This window comes from Bactrocera dorsalis, chromosome 4 (genome assembly GCF_023373825.1).
Source record: "Bactrocera dorsalis isolate Fly_Bdor chromosome 4, ASM2337382v1, whole genome shotgun sequence".
Classification (NCBI taxonomy): Eukaryota; Metazoa; Arthropoda; class Insecta; order Diptera; family Tephritidae; genus Bactrocera; species Bactrocera dorsalis.
The window spans coordinates 40,825,681-40,845,998 of NC_064306.1; the positions used below are offsets into that span (position 1 = coordinate 40,825,681).

At 32.4% G+C, this 20,318-nt stretch overlaps 1 protein-coding gene across 6 annotated transcripts in view; it reads right to left on the bottom strand.

Annotated features, from left to right (window-relative positions):
- The window catches only part of LOC105233606 (integrin alpha-PS2), an 87,835-nt gene extending 73,251 nt beyond the window's left edge, over nucleotides 1-14,584 (bottom strand). For 2 of the 6 annotated variants that reach the window (XM_049455477.1, XM_011215727.4), the window contains exon 1: nucleotides 14,459-14,584. The gene's annotated coding sequence lies outside the window, so the exon portion shown is untranslated. Of the gene's footprint in view, nucleotides 1-14,128; nucleotides 14,258-14,344 lie in introns of those variants that run through there. The other 4 variants (XM_049455474.1, XM_049455473.1, XM_049455476.1 and 1 more) reach the window with 4 other exon arrangements.
- Nucleotides 14,585-20,318: the final 5,734 nt, after the last annotated feature.

The following is a 20,318-nucleotide window of genomic DNA, read 5'->3' on the forward strand; positions in this document are numbered from 1 at the left end:
AAGTCTAATTAGAATCTCTGAAACTGCAGCCAAATGACATAGTGTTGTGTGTGATATCTGAGATTTATTTATATTTTTCCTTCAATTTAAGTAATATTGTTTATTCGTAAATATATAATATAAGTACTGTTTTAATTTTTGTTATATTTTGTATCCACGCACACAAGTTGCTACACAATTATAAACAAATTTACAATTATTTTTGTTATTTTTTAATATTTATACAACTCAAAAATAACTCTAAAACCGCAAAGCCTACACAACAAGCCCAATTTATTGGCGGTGGCGCTAAAATGTCGCGATTATAATCTTGACGAGTAATGCGTTCAGCCAAAAAAAAAAAACAAAAAAACATTTAAAAACGTAAAAAATTATAAATCAAACAACAAAAAAAATCTAGAAATACACAATGAGTTCGCGCAAAAACGGCAAGTTGAAATTGTCATTACAATTTCCAGTTTATCTGCTAGTGGACCTGTCACCGTTGTTTTCTGCAATTGTCTCAGAGATACGCAAGCGCTAAAAACCATAAAAAGCAAATATCGCTGACGTAACACGCGCTGACAGAAGGCAATGAAGCTCATACATATGTATGTACATTATTTATTTTATGTGTAGAATGTGAAGAATAGCGAATGGCAGAAAACAAGATCAAGAAACCAATTTATAGAACAGCCAAAATATATACTTACATATGTATGTATATAAATAAGTATGAGCATATGTTTGTGTACGAAATAGAGGCGCCCACTGACGAAAATATAAAATTTCACGATCTTTTGTGGACGCATACACATGCACACACACATTTACTTATGACTTAATGATTTTCGTTACAATTTTGGAAAACAATGCTGCGTGCTGACTTAACAAAAAACGTTGAAACGTATGTAGACATGTATTTATGACTACAAATACAAGGAAAATAGAAAAAGACGTACTATAAGCTGCAAATACAGGCAATAACAATCAATTAATGCTGCTGTGAAGAGCAACTACAAAACTGCATATACATATATATATGTATAATATATGTAAGTATGTATAATTTTATGTTTGTATATGTGTACGTCTGTTGCTCGGTGGCGCAAATGTTGAGGAGCATTGCGAGAAATGAGCAGAATTGATTTTCAATGCCAAGCCATAAAGATACACGACACAGAGTTGTATGCATACACCCAGATACAAACTTATATTTTATTTATATACATCATATATATAAACATATAAAATAATGATTGAGTTTAGAAGCACTTCTAATAAGTACGAATGTATAATTAACATAAATGTTGTGCAGTACCATCCGATCAAATTTGACCCGGACTGACAAAAAAAAAACTACATGTTCATGTATTTTATTGCAAATCTGTATCATCGCTTTCAAAATAGGCTCTTCAGTCCATATAAACAACTATTTATCCAAATTGCCATTCAGCTGTTATAAGCCAGAAATGGTCGTCAGTGCCTCTCTCGAATTTGATTTTTTTACAATTTCGTCTCATTTTTGGGACACCATTCGCTAGATTGTCGAAAAGTTTCGACGTCACATTCATAAAACCACGTCTTAACAGCAGTAATAATGTGCTTCATTTATTTTGTAGACACTACTCGCAGTCGCTTTTGCTGAAGATTCAGGTCTTTTGGTACGAGTCTAGCATTTGACACGTTTTATACCCAAAACATTAACCAAAATGTGTTGAGTGGAATCATAAAAGTTGTTGAGACCATCTGATATCTTTCAGATACCAACAAGATGATTTCCAAGCACTATATCTTTAACTTGTTGGATTTTATCGTCATTGACGACTCGCGTGAAGCAAGAAAGTCGAAGGTCGGATTTTACGAGCCACACTGAATGTTTTGCGGCACTCAAATACTTTTATTTGTGATAAAGTAGACACTCTAAAATAATTTAGCAAAAATTTCAAGTATTTCGTAGCCGTTACTAATCTAGGAAAAATAACTATCGATCATATGGTCCAGTCCGGGTCAAATTTGATCATGCGCTAAATGTTAGAAAACAATTAAAACAACAACACAAACAAACACTATGAAGATCAAATTTTACACGAACGTAAAACAAGAAAAAAAATTTCGAGGAAAAAATTGTATCGATTTTAAGTATCAGTCCGGGTCAAATTTGATCATACGCTAAATGTTGCCAAAAAATTAAGACAACAATTCAAACTCGCACAACTAATTGTTTGTCTCCTTTGCTTTATTATTATTCTTCTGTTATTGCTGTTGTTGTCGCTAATGCGGAAGTTTTCAATAAAATAAAACTTAACACATTTCTCTTGAGCGCTTTTTTGAGCTACTGTTGTTGCGCACAGTAGTAACTACAAAAATTTATACATATTTACACACGTACATTTATATATATACGTATATGTATATGAAGTCATAAAATGTATACATAAAGCCATACAAATATATCGGCTTGCTGCCGCTTAAATTTAAATTTCATTTTTCTTTAAGCTACAGCTACCAATTGAGCTGAAGTGGGGTTTCAATTGCCGTTTACCACTTTATTTGTATATGATATACATATAAACACATATGTACATATAGAGATACCTATGCTTGAGTATATGCAGACATATCAGCATTTGCCCATAAAAACACCGCAGCTCCACACGTAACACAGAGTCTAGCTCGCATTGTCTTGAATTTCACTCGCCGCTTTTGGAGGCTCACTTGTTGCCACAAGTGGCACAATGTCACTAATTGCATGCACCTACGAAGTTCGAATCTTCAAACTGATAACTCAAAGGCAGATACACCGAAATGCATGAAATTAAGAAATAAAGCGCTGAGCGAGAGGTGGCAAACCATAGTTAGCTGCATATGAGCCGCCTAATTGATAGTCCGTAAGGCGGTGAAAATGAGGTGCTAAATGTGTGGCGTGAACAAAGCGGGAATTGTGCTAAGGAATTGACTGCCTAATTTGGCTTGGCGCACAAGTGCATATTTACGAAGGAAAAATAGTATAAATTTTTGTTTGTAGTGAAACTTTTTTGTAGGTTAGGAAGAGCTAAGGCTTTTTGGGTGGGTTAAAAAGCTATTTGGTGATATTTTTTTCTGTGGTTTTTGGTACTATGAAAGCGAAGGTTTTGGAGTTAAAGAGTTAAAAAGCAGATGGCAACCCCGTTTTTGGAAATTATCAATCTTCTGGACAGGGCCTAAATTAGTAAAGTAGTAAATAAAACCAACAGTTCCAAAGAGTTTTAATAAATTTAAAGCAATATTGATAACAAAATAATAATATTTATGAAAAATTTAAAATAAAAGCTTTTTCCAGGGTTGCCACATTTAAATAATTTAATCTTTAAATTTAAATTTTTTACCAACCGAGTTGCCATCCAAATTTTACTTATGAAAATTGTATAATAAAAGTTTTTGCCAGGTTGCCACATGATTTTAAATAACTTAATCTTTAAAATTAAATTTTTAACCAACAGAGTTGCCTTTGAGCGGTTAGTGTTTTTCATACTCTGAATAGTGTATTAATATACATCCGCATAACGACCTGAACCGATTTAGCCATGTCCGTCAGTCTGTACAAACGCGACTAGTGTCTCAATTTTTGAGATATCATTTTGCGCACGCTCTTTTCTCTAATAGAAACTGCTAATCTGCCGGAGTCACCGATATCGGGCCACTTAAGTATATAGCTGCTATACTAACGGAATTGGAATCGAGCGCTTTTATGAAAACTTTTTTCATTTGACGAGGCATGTTCCTAAAACTTGGCACGGCTTATTATCTATAGCAATAATGTAATTTCCGAAGAAATGATTCGTTTCACTTTCAGAGAAAAAAAAATTAAGTTACTGTACTCAAATTTTTATAAATTTTTTTGTATCTTTTATGTATTAGTATAAAAAAATTTAACCCACTCAGCTTACTCCCACGCTTCTAGCTTTCCAAAAAGGCTTCCAAGCCAATATTTTATAAATATGTACTCGCATGCACTATTGACCCCAAAAACGTGTGCTTTCTACAACGAATGCACTGAACTTTCATTTTCGCTCATTTTGGGTGTTGGCAATTCGTCTTGAACCAAAAATATCGAAACTATGTATAGGTACTTTCAACAAATTTGTACAAAAGTTTAAAAATTCTTCTAGCTAAAAAAGATAAAAGCCAGTCTGCCGCCCTACAGCAGCTACATATGGCACTTGCATATCTATACACACATTTATATATACATACATATGTGTATGTTGGGGTATTTAAATGGCAATATGAAAGCAATAACTTCAACGAGATCTGCCTGCCACACGCGAAACTCGGCGAGTTGTCATGTGTTACGTTCATTGCTCATTGAGGTGGAGGTTGAGTAGTTCACTTTGTTGTTATTGCTACTACTGCTGCTGGCTATACGAACGTTTGCGACTGTGATTATTGGCACACAAATAGTTGCCAACTAGTCAACTGAGAAAAACATTAACTCATTTTATTATGTTTTGCATATTTTTTTACCTTTTTCTCCACTGAGACAACAGTAAACTAAAGAAAATTAAGCAAAAGCAAAATGCTCTTAAAGGAAGGTCAACATAACATTCTACAACGAAGTTACAGATTGTACAAAACATATAAGCGACAAGCAAATGAGCATGATTGCACAACAGACTTTAAGCATGTACTGTAGAACTATAAATATATATACATACTTATCATTTATATACTTTTCTTATACATATTTACTTCACCAACTTGCTGTTACTAATTGCTGATGCTATTCTGCTAAATTCTCAAAATTTTTTACTAACTAAATATTTGATTCGTGCCCTTCTTTTCTTCTAATAAATAACAAGATAAGATATGCTTCGCGTGTATCTTTGGCGAAATACAAGAGAAGACACTTTTATAAAATGAGAAATCTTCGTAAACACCTTGAAAATTATGTAATTGTTGTGCTGGCGCTTAAAAAGTTGAGAATTCCTATTAAATTGTTACAGAGTTTCTCAAATTTATACAAAATTTACAAAACTATAATTGGCTAGTTTCATGAGTCAACACCACTGGTCCTGTCAGCTGTCAAGCCTTTTCATAAAACTCAAAAATTGAATTTAGACAGGTGCTTGAGAACTGTTTCAGATTCAAATGTTTTGCCAAACATTTAGCAGAAACAGAAAGCAGTGGAAACTGTCAAAAATACTCTGGAACTCAGAAGTTCAAAATTTTATTGATTAAGAATATTTTGTAGAAGGAAAATCGTGTTCGAATATCATGTTGGGATATTGTTTCTTCATAAACTGCAACTAGATCGATAACTTCATTACTTGAGAGTATAACCATCAAAAGCAAGGAGGCCCTATGCACGAGTGAGATATATAGGAAATTGTGATCATGCCATTAAGGGGGCTACATTGATTTACGGGTTTCAAAAAATCTAACTTTTTTATTATCTTATTATATTCTATAATATCTCAAGAATATTGAACTAGACTTTCAAGTTGATCCGAATAATAGTTTTGGAGATATAGTCTTGAGAACTTGTGCGCTCGAGGCCAGCTAGGCTAAGTGCGCCGTCTTTGAACGCGTTTCTCTCAGTTACCTCACATCTCCAAGTAGATTTAACTTACAACTTATATACTTGTACGTAACTCATAGAAAACCCTTGTTACTGTTAACTTATACCTATATTTAAAATTGTATTTTTGCATCCATATATTATAGGTATGCTGTCATAAATCTGTCAAAATCCTTACATGATAAGTAAAAAGCAATAATGTCTTTATAATTAATCGACACTTTTTTATGAAGTTAAGCAAAAATGTATGAATGGCGGACAAACCTTTGTATTTGCCTTTCTAGAATTTTGCATTTCTAGAATTTGTTTAAACCTGTATTTTGCATCAATACCAGTTCCCATTGCCTGAGGCGAGAAATGTTAATTGTGTTTTCAGCATTGTGATCGTCATAATTATTGTTAGCGTTTTATTATCTGTCATCCATCTACTAGTTTCGGAGACTATTGCGTTTAAAACGAATGGAAATAAATTTTACGTAAAAACATGAGATTTAAATTTATATTGACGCGATAATATTATATCATGATACAATAATACCATGATGCCATTCAAAAATATACGACGCTTATTGAACTCATAAAGAAGATGTCGAAACCGTGCTTGATTGCTTTAACGTGAGGGTGTGAAAGCGGTGAATCCACTGGCATATAATTAGCCTCTACGACGAAATGGTTAAGAGCTGCAGCAGCTTCCATAAAGCATTAAAATTATACAAACTTTATTCAGCCCATTTCTGATTGCAAAGCCCAGAATGGAATTTATAATGTTGAGATAGATGAAGAGTATGCCTATACATCTGTACGCATAACCCGAGAACGCAAATGAATTCGAACTACTATGCTATCGAGGTTGCAAGGAATAACGAGTTAAATCAAAATAATGTTTGACTATTGCTCAGCATGTGCTCCTTCGTACCGCTACAAGGAAAATTTTTCGAGTTCAGTACCAGTAAGTCTGAAAATAGCAACTGATCGAGCCAGATATAGTAAGAGAGGATGACATATCGAGATCAAAAGGACTCGCCAACGGAAAGAGCGTACTAAATTCATACGATATTTCACAATATGTTTCCTTACAGGAGCCAAAGGCTGAAATGAGATACATATGGTGACTAACGTCCAGAGCATATTTCAATTATTAAGGTAAAACTTGTTGGCTATAGTGAATAGAGGTGGCTTCAAATTGTTATAGGGAATGATGAAAACCATCACTAATCGAAAACGATTTGAATCTCCATTCCCTTACTCGGCCATAGGATGTCATAGCAAAGTCTTAAGAAAATGAATAGCAATGATTTATCGGCAAAGCTATTCACTTATGACAATGACGAGCTGATAAAAAATAGTTTTCGGCTTTATGCAGAGTACGATCGATTGGTTTACGACGATTGAAACCGACATGTGGCGAAAAGAGTTAACGACAGACGTGATATTATGGACTCAATCGAAATCGCTTACCGTATAAGTCCAAGAGAAATGAACCGTATCCACGACAGTCGGGCCTACGTAACCGGAACAGTCCGGAATTTTTATCCGGTAAAAGACTGTCAACTCTTCCACTACAACAACAACAAAAACAGGAGAAAATAATTGCCTACGGTCTGGGTCCTAAGAGCTTATATACAAATCTACAAAGCATAAGGGTATACCATTTCCAAACGGGTAGCTAGCTACATCGTCTAATATTTTGCATTTGAATCGAGTTCAATGCGAGATTGTGCTTGCCCTTCCTTCGTGCGGCAATTGATTGCAATCAACGCGAAGGTGCGAAGGTGTTGAGGCATTTCAATTATGCATACGCTTAGCCAGTTACATAAGCGAGCATTTGCATATGCGTTAATGCTTCTACAATTGCACTCAAGCAATATTGCACCGACATACTTACACACACACATGCATGTATATGTGTATATAAATTTAGTACGTTGGTAAAAATGTTTGCTTATGTGCCACGCAGTCAATGGAAATATGTCCATATGTGTGTGTGTGTATAAACAAGCAGTGCGTTTGCACTGATCGCTTTATTTACGAACATGCTCCTCCGACTAAAATACTTGTGTATGAGTGTATGTGTGTGTTTGCGTTTGCGTGTTTGCTGAGTGTCACGCGTAGGTGTTGGATTTGTTTATTTGGTTAAAAAAGGCGGAATACGACCTTCAATTGAGTGTTGTGAATGAAAATAAATTCTCAAACCGAAGCTGTTGCAGATACAAATTCACATGAGTGTGTGTGTATATGTATATGTTTGTTCTTACATAAACGTCGAAGAGTTGTGGCAGTAGTGTGGCTGCAATTGTCAATATATTTATTTATTTACAAGCACTGTTTGTAGGAGTATGCCTACATGTGTCATGCACTTGACAACGCTAAAGGTGTCAGTTATTAATTATTGATGAGAGGAAGGTGATCTACTATATTAAATTTACGTAACGAGAAACGAAATCAGAATTGAAGAGCTCATATGAGAAATATTTGTGAATAATACAATATTAAAGAGAAAATTAGCAAATATTTTTGTTATGATTTTTTTTAAGGAAAAAAAATGTACTAAAACATGATTAAATTAAAATGTATATTTTTTTATATCCTTAATTAAAAACAAAATCATTTTCTAATTCTTAAAAAAAAATTAATTTAATTATTTTTTTTTTATTTATTGTTTTTCGCAACTTTTGAAGATTTTTATTTACTATATTACAATTACGAAATGCGATACGAAGGCATAATGAGAAATACTTGGATATTATTATATTATTGACAATAAAATAATATTTTAAAACCAACTTTTATCTGTAATGTAACGAATTTATTTATTTTTATTTAAAAAAATTAATTTTCTATTTTTTTTTTTATTTTTTTAATCTTTTAAATTTTTATATTGGATATACATATTTTTCAAATATTTTTTTTATATTTTTTCATATTTTAAAAATTTAATTTTCTAAATACTTTTATTATTTTTAATCTCATAGATTTTTATATTGGATATGTCAAAAAAAAAATTTTTTTAATATTTTTTTTTTCATATTTTAAAAATTTAAAATTTCATTATATATACATATATAAATTTCATATATTTAATTTTATATATGTATATATGTACATATATATTTTTTATTTGTTTTTAATTTTTTATAGGAAGAAAAATAAATGGTAAAACAAATTTAATTGCAAAAATTTAATTTGATATACTAAAAAATATTTTTAATTTTCTTAATACTTTTTGATTTTTTTCTTAATATTTTAAATATTTTTTATATAGTTTATAAAATGGATTTCTTTTAATAAAATATTATTTTTTTATATTATTTCTTTTATTAAAAATGTATTTATAAATAATTTTTCATTTTATTTTTATAGTTTTTATATAAATATTTTAATTAATTTATTTGTTTCTAACTTTATTTTACCATTTTTAATAACCTTTACTTTCTTCTCACACTCCCATAAAATTTTATGAGTTTCGCAACATTCGTTATGTACTAGAAAAGCTTCCACATGACCCATTTGCCAACTCTCGGCTGCACTAAATAAAAAACTTATTAAAAACACAAACACAATTTATTTAGCAATTGAAATTTCCACATTATGAGAATTGCACCATTTTTATTGCGTGTGCACTTTCACCACACCAAACACTACACGAGTGGCCATAATACCCGCGAACACACATATAGCGCATACAACAACTCAAGCGCGCGTCGATCGATTGCCACATAAAATACACGGAAATTTTTTCATTGGTAATTTAAGTTTAATTATTCAATTCAGCGAACGCTGGGAGAAGAACTAATCATAAAAAGAAAAACAACTAAATTGAACAATTTAGAAATAATAAAAAATAGATTCTTTACACATACATATGTATGAATGTGTGTGTGTGTGTAGTGATCTGCAAGAAGCCGCACAGTATGGAACGTACGTGCAGAACAACAAAAATATGCTTACAGACATTTATATGTGTTTTTGTGTGGCAAGGTAGTCACTTAGAAGCGTATTTGCAGGCTAGCTAACTGACTGGCTGGCTGGCAGTCACAGGCGCACACCATATGGCCAACAAAGCGCCTACTTTTGAGCACAACACATACGAGCACAAACACGAAACATTCATTAATTTATACACAAACAATAATAAAGTCAAAAACTATATATGAAATAAATTAATATGCTGGGCATGAAGGCGCGCAACACACACTCACAAATAAATTCGCCCGCGCTCGCAAGCAAACTATCGCACATGTACATGTACTATACATAGTATTTGTAAAAAAAAATTATATGCATACATATACATGTATGTTATAATACATACATATCAATGAAATCATAAGAATTTTTAAGAGTTCTTATACAAATGTATGTATGTATGTTTGTTTGTTTGTTTTTATGTATCTTCATAGAAATTTTTGCAGTCATGCTATCGTTTTATGCCCAAACATGCGATTTATTGCATATATAGTTCGTTGTACACACGTACATATGTATATACATAATATGTATGTACATATTGTAATGAATATATATTTGCGCATACTTAGCTGTCTTATTATCACTTTTTATTGAATGTATGATCGCACGCGATCAGCACAAAACCGTTAGATTCAATTGAATTCGAATTTGATGACATAAAATTTATTTATTTGTAGCAGGAAATATAAAATATGTACATATGTATATGCAAATATGAATACCCCCCAAGCTATGCCAATATCTTTACATTTTTTAATATTTTTTATTAATTTTTTTGGTGTTTTTGATAAGCAAAATTTTTAATATTTCTTTTCCTTATTAATTTTATGTATAATTTTTTTTTTTATTTTTTTGTTGTATTTTAATTTTTTTTTATTTCGTTTCATTTATTTATTTTTTTTTTTTTTTGTTTTTATTATGTTTTGCTTACATCTTTCACTCAATATTTATTATTTGAGTGGAAATATATATTTTTTTCTAAATTTTAATTAATAATTATTAATATTGGAATTAACTAATTTAAAATTCTTTTAATTAATTCTTGTCTTCATGTCAATTTTTATTATTAGATTTTTTTTTTAATTTTTAGCAATTAAAAAAAAGTATATTATTAATTAAACAATTCATTTTTAAATATTTATCATTTATGATTTGCACTAAAATCTGCCCATAAAAATTTCGAAATTTTTTTAGTTCTTATGATTTTTAATTAATAAAATGTTTTAACACCATTCATCACTTTCTGTTTATTTATTACTATTATTTTGTTATTATTATTTTTTTAATTATAAAAAGTAGAATATATTTCTTCAAATTAAAAATCGTAAGTCCTTTTCTTTTAAATTATTTATGTTTTTCAAAACCTAAAATGAATAAAAAAGATATTTGCAAAATAAAAGTTTTAATTGCTTCAAAAATATATATATTTTTTTTATATATAAAAGTAAATCTGTTTCTTATTTATTTCAAAAACTGAAATAAAAAAAAGCTTATTGGAAAATAAATTTTTTAATTACTTTAAAATATTTTTTTTTTATCATTTGAACCAGCATAAGGCCTAAAATTTTTTTAGAGCTCTAATGAATATAATTTTAAAATTAATAATGGCCACCATTCGCACATTTTTCTATATTTATTATTTTGTTATTATGTATTGTTTTCATTATGACTCACGTATATTTATTGAAAATAGAAGATATTTACTCTCTATTTAAAATCGTGTTTCCAGTTTTTTTTAGTTTTCATTTTTTTTAGCTAACCCAAACGTAAAAAAAAACTAATTGAAAAATTTAAATAAAATAAAAATTTGAAAATTATCTTAAAATATTTTTCTTTAGAGTTTTAGACTGGCTATAACCAATAAATTTTTGAAAATTATATTAATTAATAAAATTTGCATTTAAAAATGATTTTTATCACCAATCGCACATTTTTTTTATTTTATTTAATTTTATTACTATTTTGTGTTCATTCTTCAAATGCCATTATGGCTTTCTTATATTAAAAGTAAAAGATATTTATTGAAATTTAAGGAAATTTACGTCTTTCAATGAAATGAAAAAAATTAAAATGTTATAAAATACTTGTTTCAATAATTTGTTCAAAATGACAATTATAATTTATAATTTCTCTATTATTTTTTATTTATTATTATGTTAATGTATTTATTTTTATTTTTTTATTTTTTATTATTATTGTAATGAACTTATTTTTATTTTTTATTTTTTTTTTAATCAAAATTAAATCAAATTATTTATTTATTAGAAAAAAACCGAAAAGTTCAGTTTTAGTTGATTTCAAATTAAGTTTTAAATTTTTTTTAACTTTAATTTTTTTGTCATCATTTTCCACACTTTTTTTTAATTAAATCATATTTTTTTTAGAAATTTTACACAGAACACATTTTTCATACATTTATCAACCCATTAAAGCAAAACAAAATCAATTTTAAAATTTATTAAATTAAAGTCTAAAAATTATAATTTTTTTTTGAAGTCACTTGAAATAATTACTTTACTTACTTATTACAAAAATTAAAAGTGAGGTTAAGTCAAATGTAAATTTAATGCATTAGTCGCTAACATATTATAGCATAACTGCTTTTCCCAATTTACGCAAATCTCTAACATCACCAGCGTGTACTGAGCTCTATCAAAGTTTTTTTTCGAAATAGTGTATGATAAAAGTGGTTTTTGCCCACCGTAACTGTGGTAAACACACGACAGCAACCCACATAGACCCACAGCGGATATGACTCCATGTAAAGCAATAATGCGATAAATTATCAATGATAGTCTAACAAGAGACTGAATCACTTTAGAGTAAAAAATTGAAAATTTGCAATGAAAATCATGTCTTGTCAATGTCTTTCCTCTAAATATTATCCGCCTTGTTTTTTTTTTGACACAAAAATATTATGGCAATATTAATTGCTAATTTTAGAATGAAAATTATCAAAATATAAGAACCAAAAAATTTATGTGTTGAAGATTTTTAATATGACAAAAATTGTGATTGGCGTAGTTGACCTCTGAAAGAAGTAAATTTAGTTTCGTTTGTGGAGTATTTGATTCTTGATTTTCTAAAACATATTCTTTGACTCTAATGAAGACCAAAGGATGTACTTATTAATTGGAAAAAATGTCTTTGCTTTCAAAAAATTAATTGTAAAAATTAAAATTTTTTAAACAGAGTGGTTTTTCATATAAATAGACAATTCAATGAAAAATAGAAAATTGTGTAAAAATTAAAATATTTCAAAAAAGCATAGCTTGTTTTAAATTGAGTTATCTATTTATATGAAAAACCATTCTATTTAAAAAATTTTAATTTTGACAATTAATTTTTGGAATGCAAAGAAATTCTTTTTTTCCAATTCATTGATCCGTTTGTTTTCATTGGAACCAAAAAGTATCAATTTTTTTGAAATATTGCAATTTTTGCAAAATTTCCGATTTTACAGTTTTTTCACTTTTAACTGTTTTACATCAAAAGTAGTATTTTTGAAATCAATTTTAATATTTTTTTCCAACATTATAAAAATTATGTTAAAAGTTCAAAAATGTTCTCTGATTTCGTGCGATTTTCCTCAAAAAATATATTCATATGCATTCGACTAAATTCATTGTATTCAACTAAATGATTCAAAACTATTATATAAATGCTTTTCTTGCCAAAAACCCATTGAAAACACAGAGAAAATAGAAAATAAAACACTACCAACAACAGGAATCGGCGTTTTCAAGCACAAACACACGCATATATGACGCCAAGGAAACAAGCAGCACGATTTCAAAAACAAAAATTTTTGGTTGATTTCGAAGTCAATCTTTTCGCTTTACACAAAAACAATTTAAACAAGCCGCTAAAAATAGACGCATTCGTACGTAGGCAAATGAGAATTAGTCAGCGACGCGCTAGCTGAAGGCGAAAAACAGATAGCAGCCGATCGTACAGATAGAGCCAAAGCTATATATTATATATGTGTGTATAAACATATGTATGTGTGGATATGTAGCGAGCGATCTCAACGAAATATGCAACAGTATAGACGCCTTGTTTGTGTGTAGCTTGCCGAACACCACCGATCTAGCGCTGACACCTAAAAGGCGAGATGAGGTCAGACGTGCTCGATTGGCTAAATTATTTGCACTTTTCAGTGAAATTTTGAAAGAAACAAAAATTTAATAAATATTTTTTTTTGTATTCAATACAGATTTTTGCACTTTTATTTGCACTGTATTTTCTTAACTTTTATTGTATTTGAGCGTTATGCTCATGGCTATTTTTAAAGTTGTGATATTTGTCACTTTTTAGTGCTTTAATTTTTATTATATTTATTGTTTATATGTATACATATGTATGTTAAACTTATATGTGAACTCATATGGTTTTTTTTTGATTTTTTTATATATCTTTTCCTTTGTTTTTATTTTTGGGAATTTTTCGTTCTTTGATTTTATTTTATTTTTTATTTCAACACATCTATTTTGGGCTAAAGCACTGCATTCAACGGTGTTTTATACACATTATTTACACATCTGTGCCGCAGCATGCCATGCACATACATATCTACATACATGCGTGCAGCATATAACACATTAAAAGGGAAAAAATTACGGTTTAAAAATAAATTTTCGAATCGACACTACACGAAATGCTCCAGCACTGCACAGTGATATTTTAAAATATTTTCGAAAACGGCCTCGTTCCAAACAGATATTCTACCTTTGGCAGCATACGAGTGTGCCACTGATTTATATTTATATATAAGTATTTTTGTATAAAAAAATTTTTATATATGTATATATATTTTTTTTCAATTCACATAAGTACCATTTTCGTAGTATAAATTTATAATTTTTTTTAATCTTCGCTCATCTAAAGCATTTCACACATCACAATTTTTGTCTAATATTAAAATATTATTCGAAAAGTATGGTAACTAACTCAATATGCGCGCTTTCGTACGTTTCTTGCTCAGCTTTACTAAATCGACCGACCACCATGAGACTTCAACACCAACTAAATATTCTCCGTGCACAAACTTGGAAGCAACAGCTATCGTTCGCCGTTTACGCTTACGTTGACGTTAACGTAGCCGTTGACTTGTCTCACATACGCGCACACACATGCGCACACGAATTGGATACTCTGCAGCGCAGCGACTATCACTATGATTGTTGTTTAGGTTGCTGCTGCCACTGCCCTCGCTGCCGACGCGCTGTTGGCGCTGGCAGAAGTTGCTCACTTTGTCCCTTAGTAAAGCGTATGTGCTGACGGCAGCTAGCCGCTAGTGTTTGGTGGTTGCTGACTGCTTGGCTAGCGTTGGTGGCAATCTTATAATGTTGTTACTATTCTCTATTGGCGATGATTGGCGGTGATTGTTGGCGCTTATGGAAATAATATGTGTTATAAATTTAAATAGATCACCTAAAAATTCTATTTTAGTTTGTATGGCCAATACGATAATTACATTCGATCAAATTTTGGTTATTCATTAATACTTTAGTATTCCCATCTATCCGTTCAATTAGAAGTATTGAAAGTACTCCTATACTCGTATGCCTATTTCCGATCGGTATATCCAAAAATTTTAATCTTGTTTCCGCTGTGTTGAACTTTGCTCAGCTTTCAGATAACCTTCTCGATTGATTAAGATAATTCCTTCTGAAACTTACAAACAGGTTACCAAAGTTTTACAAGTCTTCCGTCTATCACAACATGATTAATCTGGTTGGTGGCTTTTCGCTCAGGAGACAACCAGGTAAAGTTTTCTTGTGCTGGAATCTAGTACTAAAGTTAAGTATATTTCGGGCCACGAAATCGGCGAAGTCGACCAGCCTCAACCCATTTGTGGATGTTTCATCGTGAAGGCTGAATTTACCGACCGTTGTGCCAAAGATATCTTCTTTTCCCTCCCTGGCGTTAACGTCGCCAAGCACGATTTTGACATCGTGGTGGGGGCAGCTCTAATAGGTGCCCTCCAAACACTCATAGAAGGCATCTTTGGATACATCGTTCTACTCTTCTATCGGGGTGTGGGCGCAAATAAGCGACATGTTGAAGAACTTCGCTTCGATGCGGATCCGGGCTAGACGTTCATCCTCCGGGGTGAATGCGATGGAGTCTCTCTTCCACCATTTATACCACACCGAATTTGCGCTCCTTTATATGGCCACTGTAGTAAATGCCACTCGGACCTACTCGCCTCAGTCATTGTCCCGTCCATCGCTTTTCTTGGAAGGCGGTGATGTCAGCCCTCACTCTAACGAGGACATCAACTAGCTGAGCAGCGGCACCTTCCAAATTAAGGGACCGGATATTTCAGATACATGCTCTTAAATCGTTATTCTTAATGCGTTTGCCATGGTCGTCATCAAAAGGGGGTTTTTTCTTCCGAGGAAATAACTGCTTACTGTATGGAATGACTCAGAAACTGTATTCTTTGCGTGGGATTATGAGAATTCAGAACTCCACTTTAGCTTACATAATTCGTCATTTTGGACAAAATTTTATACCGCAAGTCCGTTGAATAAGATTTTTCACCGTACTCTCATTATTACCTCTAAGAGCAAACCGCCTTCGTGACTTCCCACTTTCTTTAGAATTGAATTATATTGCTCAAAAAGAGTATTGTCGAATATTTGGTGATTCGAAAAGATGCTTTGCACATAATTTTAATACTAGATGATTCACCAATGTACAGAAATTTTGTAATAAAAAACTAATTATTGAACATTTTATACACAAAATATAACGAATTTTTCAATAAGAACGGTACAAAAGGTAGCGATATGGACAGCAAACGACGACATATTTTTCCGCTTTTTTGGCATTTCTCTTCAGTAAGGTTTGTCATTCCATCATGGAAAGATATACGATCCAACAACGAGTCGAAATTATTAAAATTTACTACCGAAATTCGGACTCAGTGGCCTCAACTTTAAGAGCGCTACGTCAAATTTATGGTCGTCATAATCGTCCTGTCAGATCAACAATTAACGTCTAGTGGAATAATTTGAATCCACAGGTCCAGTACAAAATGTTCCCGTGCCGTTGAGACAAAGAAGTGCCCGTAGTGTCGAGAATATTGCTGCCGCTAACGCATCAATTGAGGAAGACCCAAAACATTCTCTCACACGTCATTCCCAAGCGTTGGGCATCTCCGTGACGTCGTTGTGGCGAATTTTACGAAAAGATCTTGGCACACATCTTTACAAGATCAAATTGACGCAAGAACTGAAGCCGCTTTAGCACCAGAAACGTCGAATGTTTGTGAATTGGGCTGAGCAACAACTTGAAAATGATTCGGATTTTCATCGAAAAATCATCTTCAGCGATGAGGCTCATTTCTGGCTGAATGGCTTCGTCAATAAGCAAAATATGCGTTATTGGTCAGGCAGCAATCCACACGTACTCCATGAGTCACCATTGCATCCCGAAAAAATTACGGTTTGGTGCGGTTTATGGGCCGGCGGCGTCATTGAGCCATATTTCTACCGTCATGATCAAGACCGGCACATTACTGTGAATGGGAAGCGCTACCGCTCAATGATGACTAAATATTTTTGGACCGAATTGGATGATATGGTATGGTTGGAACCACAACAGGACGGCGCCACAAGCCACACAGCGAATGTCACAATCAGTTTATCGAAAATCAAGTTTGGCCGCCTCGGTCATGCGATTTGACGTGGTTAGTCTATTTCCTGTTAGGCTACGGCAAGTCTATGGTCTACACCAACAAGCCAGTGACGACTAATGAACTTCGTACGAATAACGATAGTGAAATTGCAGCCGTATCGGGCGATTTATGCTTGAAAACCGTCGAGAATTGAGTTCAGCGTCTGGACTTCTGCAATTTTCATTATCTATATTTATTCAATATTCGAATTTTAACTAAAAAACCTTAGCTCTCTCGGATTATACATGAAATCAGTGCATCGTCCCACAACATAATCAGAAATACATACATACATATGCATTTTGTATTATAAATATGTGTGCAAACTTAATTCTGCGCAGATGTTGCAAGACCATATGGGCACAATTACACTTCGATGTGGCAAGCAGCAATAAAACGCGAATTGGAAGCGCAACAACACGATCAGCAACAACATAATTATGTATGTATATATTGCAATTGTCTATAAGTTCTACGAGGCGAATATTCTGCCACTCACCTTACGAACAAACAAACTCTTCGAACACATGATGATGCTGAGCTCATTTAATACACATATAGTACAAGATAATTACAAACAAACGCCCATAATACATACATGCATACATGTTATAAGCGCATACATCCCACTGCAAATCTGCAAGACACCGCTCGTTTCATTTATTCATTCATTATAAATTGATCAGCTCTGTGTGATCAGCGAGACGATGGCGATTTAAGTGGCTGAGCGAATGGGCGCTGAGCAAAACACCGAAACAAAAACAATTTTCAAGCGTATGAGTGATCTCGTCGGCGATTATAGTTGAGCAAAATAAAGACGCTAATACTTGTTAGTATATATGTATGTATGTATTCGAGATCAAAGATATATCTTTAATATTGATGAAGAGAGAACAATCAAACCGCGCTAGTTGTTCTCTGCCGTCGATCAATGGAGCTTTTTAAACTAGAGCAAATACTTACACATGCACACAGTTAAAGACTTACAAGCAGCAAAATTGCAAGTAATTTTAGGAACAAGAAAAAAGGTGAACTTCGGTTGCACCGAAACAAAATAATATTCTTCACATATAAAAAATTTCTTTGCAAAAAGTTGATTTTGATTGACCAAATCGTATGAGATCCGATTTTTCAAGCATAAATCGGCCGATTCAGCTGCAATTTCACATTCAATATTCGTACGAAGTTCACCAATCGTCGCTGGCTTGTTGGCATATACCATAGACTTGACGTAGCCCCACAGGAAATAGTCTAACGGCGTCAAATCGCACGACCGAGGAGGCTAGTTGACTAGGCCATTTCGTAATATAACACAATCACCGAACTAGGTTTTCAATAAATCGATTGTGACATATGTTGTGTGGCTTTTGACGCCGTCCGGTTGGAACCACATATTGTCCAAGACCATATCGTCCAATTCGGGCCAAAAATATGTATGCCGTAGCGGTTCCCATTCGTAGGAACGTGCCAGACTCATGGAGTACATGTGGATTGCTGCCTGACCAATAACGCATGTTATGCTCATTCACGAAGCAATTGAGCCAGAAATGAACCTCATGGCTGAAGATGATTTTTCAATGAAAATTCGGATCATTTTCAAGTTGTTGCTCAGCCCAATTCGCGGACATACGACATTCTGGTGGTCAAGCGGCTTTAGTTCTTGTGTCAATTTGATCTTGTAAGGATGTAGGCCAAGATCTTTTCGCAAAATTCGCCTAAGATCAATATCTCATAAGCTGAGAGACTAGTTTGCTTATATTATATACAAACAGACAGAGGCTCAGAGATAAGGACATAACCAAAGCGACTTAGCTCGTCTCGCTGATCATTTATATACATATATATATGTATATTATTAGGATGTCTGACGTTTCCTTCTGAGCGTTATAACCTTCTGACAGACTTAATATACTCTGTTAAGGGTATAATACACACCCATACATTTCCAGATAGCATGAATGGAAATATTTTATTCTAGTTCTAATTTACGTGTAGGAGCGTTCACTCGTCCGCCTACAATTTTTAGAGCGAAAAGATCGATCACAATTTTGACGAACAAATACATACAAATGAACTTCTCTCGACGAATATACATACATTTGTATGTGTGTGTGTATTGTGAATTTTACTTTCGTTTAGTCGGTCATAAAGACGCTTTTTATATTGTGTTTAAGTAAATCAAGGCGAGCAGTAAGGCACACAAACGCTTGTCAGCAAGTGTGTCTGTATGTACAGTATTCATAAGGTAATACACTCTGTTCCAAAACTATCAACTAAATTGAGATGCGAATACACACATTTTCACAAACACGCATATGCATACATATACATATATTTATGTACATACATATATAGTATTATACTATATGAGTAGTATTATACAAAATAAACAAGCACCGTTGTCTCTTAACGCTTTTGACTCTTGTTTCGCAAGATTTACCGCCAAATGTACGAGAAATACTGCGAAGGCAGACAATGATGCCGTCATTAGTCAGGCATTTGCTCAGTGTTGTCTTTTCGCAATTAACAAGCTTCTAAGCAGAAATTCTCCAATACATTTATATACACTTTTGTATATTTGCATATGTGTGTATGTACTACATGACAACAAAAACACCGCAGTATATAATCAAACTAACATTTTTCATGTTTGGATTAGAACTTGTTTGCCTGTGCATTTCATTCGTTTTTTGATGTAGGAAGCAGGTACAAAACTTATACCAACAATTTAAAAAAAAACACACACATATTTTTGTTTGAAAGCTCAACGCCAGCAAATATATTGGGTCATTCAGCGAGCCACAGCGGGTATTTTGGGTACGACTGATCAAATAAATCGGCTTTTTAGAACATATGGTCTAAAAGAAAGTGTTCTCCGTTGAAGTATTTAAGAAAATGAGGGTAGAAGCTTGATTAGGCAGTTGTAACCAAGGTCAATCAACCAGCGTATCTTCAAGGATAGCTGAAAACCATAAACTAAGTATATCAAGGAGGGCAGAGTTATTATATCGATATCGATTCAAAATTTAAAACGCATCCTTCTCTTCCCAAAAATCTGCTCATTTGCTAAAATGTCCGATAGCGGACCATTATAACATATATCTGCCAAACTGATCGATCAAA